Source organism: Rhagoletis pomonella, unplaced genomic scaffold, assembly GCF_013731165.1.
Source record: "Rhagoletis pomonella isolate Grant_MI unplaced genomic scaffold, Rhpom_1.0 Rhpom_scaffold_00006, whole genome shotgun sequence".
Classification (NCBI taxonomy): domain Eukaryota; kingdom Metazoa; phylum Arthropoda; class Insecta; order Diptera; family Tephritidae; genus Rhagoletis; species Rhagoletis pomonella.
Genome location: NW_023458560.1, coordinates 65,534,782 through 65,537,597, shown reverse-complemented (window position 1 = coordinate 65,537,597; position 2,816 = coordinate 65,534,782). Strand labels below are relative to the sequence as shown.

At 27.4% G+C, this 2,816-nt stretch overlaps 1 long non-coding RNA gene across 1 annotated transcript in view; it reads right to left on the bottom strand.

Moving 5' to 3' along the window:
* Nucleotides 1-2,816, bottom strand: part of LOC118741111 — a 15,942-nt gene that overhangs the window by 1,305 nt on the left and 11,821 nt on the right. The gene's annotated exons all lie outside the window — the stretch shown is intronic.

Below are 2,816 nucleotides of genomic sequence, written 5' to 3'. Positions count from 1 at the left end.
CATTTGTATGGGAATTTGTCGTATGTGCCACATACGACAAACGTTTTATGATTAAAAAAAAGGTACGTTTGTATGGGAATTCGTCGTATGTGACGCATTTTCAGCACATACAACAAAAGGCATACCCAATCATTAATATTATGTAACATACGACAAAATGCGCACGAAATATCTCAAAAACTAATGGAGATATAAAAAAATGGATTGCAGAAATCGAAAGAGCATGTCCAACTTAGTAAATCTGCATCAAAATCCCAAAATCGTGATTTTGCACATTCGTCATCCGTTTTCTGAGGCGACGGTATGTAAATATTTTAGTGCTTATGTTTGGTTGTTCTGGATTTACAAATAATATCTTTCCACACTGAATATTGATGTAAAAATTTTTGAAGTAAACCTTTTTTAATGGCGGTAGAGAATTGAAAAATCTACTTGAAGAATGCAATAGGTGTGGTGGATGTTTGGGGTCAATAATGCCTCCTAAATGTATTAATGCTTGGCAAACGTGATTAGTAACGGTTTACGAATAAAATTTAGATTAAGGTTAATAAAAGGAATGAAGGTGATCGTGGATGTGTAGGTAAGTGAAGAAAATAATAAAGATGAATATAAAGATAAGTTAAATATGAGAATAAAGATAAGCAAAAATAAAAAGAAAGCAAACCATATATAAAACCGCTGTGCTTTGTTGCATTATTTTACAGGGCAATTCTGGCAACGGTATTTCAACTCACCACAGTCTTTCGAAGGCCAATTCAGGCAACTACCTTGAAAGCTCTTTACTGCCTTTCGACAAGCTAATTGTAAGGTCTGCTCGCATTTAGGAAGAAGTTTTTTTAATTAAACTAAAGAAAATTGAATTAAAAAAGAAAAAATAAATAAAATAAAACAAAAATAAATAAAAATATTTAAGAAATTAAGTGAAACTAAAAAAACACATTTTTTTTATTTTTAAAACAATAAAAATTTAAAAAATTATTTAGAAAAAGCAAAAAATAAGTCAAAAATTAAAATAATAATAATTATTACCGATAAACTTTATTATCTAAATAAATAGAAAATAAATAAAATGAAAATAAAGCAAAATTAAATAATTAAAATGTTTAAAAAACTAAATGAAATTTAAAAAAACGTATTTTTATATTTAAAACAATACAAGTTTTATAAATAATTTAGAAAAGCAAAAAAATTGAACCATAAAAAATAAAAAATTTATACTTAAAAATTTAATAAAAAAAAAATACTTTTAAACAATATATAAATATTAAATTAAAAGAGTAAAGCATTTAAATTTAAATGAGCTAAAAAATTTATTTTGTCTTTTTAAAACAATAAAATATAGAAACTAAAATAAAATTAAACGAAAAATAGAAAAAAACAGATAAAAATTAGAAAAGTTCCTTAAAATTAAAAGTTAAAAAAAAATGTTTTACTTTTTAAAACAATAGCTTCAAATATTTTAAATTAAATTTCATTTAAAAAGAAACAAAATTAAATTAAAAAGTGCATATAGTCATAGTTTGCTTTAAAAATCGTTAAAATGTAAAAACTAAAAGAAAATTAAATTAAAGAAGACAAAAAACAGGATCCTGAAATTTATATGAGATAAAACAAATCCATTTTTTCTTTTTAAAACGATATAATCTAGAAATTAAAATAAAATTAAACTAAACCTAGAAAAAACAAAATTATTTAAATAGGAAAAAAATTAAAAAGTTCCAAAAAAATAAAAAAAAAATTTTTTTTACAAATAAAAAAGTGTGAATTCAAGAAATTAATAAAAACATCCGCTGCCCGAGAACTTGAAGTAGGATCTCTTGAATAGCGCGCCTGTGCTTTGCTCACTCGGCCGTGGCGACCGTGTGAGCAATGCGAGCAAATTATAAACAAGTGCTTTCTATCGAAATAGCTTTTCACCACGAGTGGTGAATGAGAGTGCGTTTTTTTCCAAACACTTTTGTGCTAGAATAACAAAAGTCTTTCGAACTATCTCGCCATCTGTCATTAATTTGCTTTAGGAAAACTCTTTACTATCTTACCCACAATTGACCTGTTAAGTTCAGTGGATTGGAACATATACCCAATAGTATTGTAGAACGATTATGAAATGAATTGAGAGAAGCTTCTCTTCCGCAGCGAGGCCCATGCGCACTTATTATTATTTTTTTACTGAAAGCAAGTTACAATTTGCCTCTTGAAGCAACCGAAGCAGTTAATAGAGCTTAAAAGTTTAAACTCGTGTCAAATTCAGGTGAAAAAATCGATTTAAATGCAAATAGACCAAAATGTCAAATAGAACCAAGCTACAACATTATAACAAGTACAGTATTTCTTGCTGCTCCCTGCAGGGTAATGCTAAGCGCGGAAATGAATCCTTTCCAGTGCAGGTTGTATTCCGAAAAATATGTAAGAACAGAGTACATTATGTTACACTGTAATGCCCTAACTAGGCTAGGAATCACCGTCCCTGGAAGAACGTGGATGGACCAACGTGGATGGACCAACTTACAAGCCAATATCTAAAAATAAAATATATGTATGTAGGCAGTAAATGAAAGGTTTTTAATACACACACATATAGAGTTTTTTGAATGACATAAGGGATCATGGCTATTTTCTTTTAACCTTGATAAGACTGCGTGGAAATGCTTAAGACTTCTAAAGTCTTCATTTCCTGAAAAGTTTTTTAATTTAATTTCATTAAACTAATGTTTTAAAAAATGATAGTTTATTCAACAACAAAATTCACGAATTTAAAATTTCTAAACTTTGTAAAAAACTCAGTATTCAATAAAGTATACTAAATATATTAAATT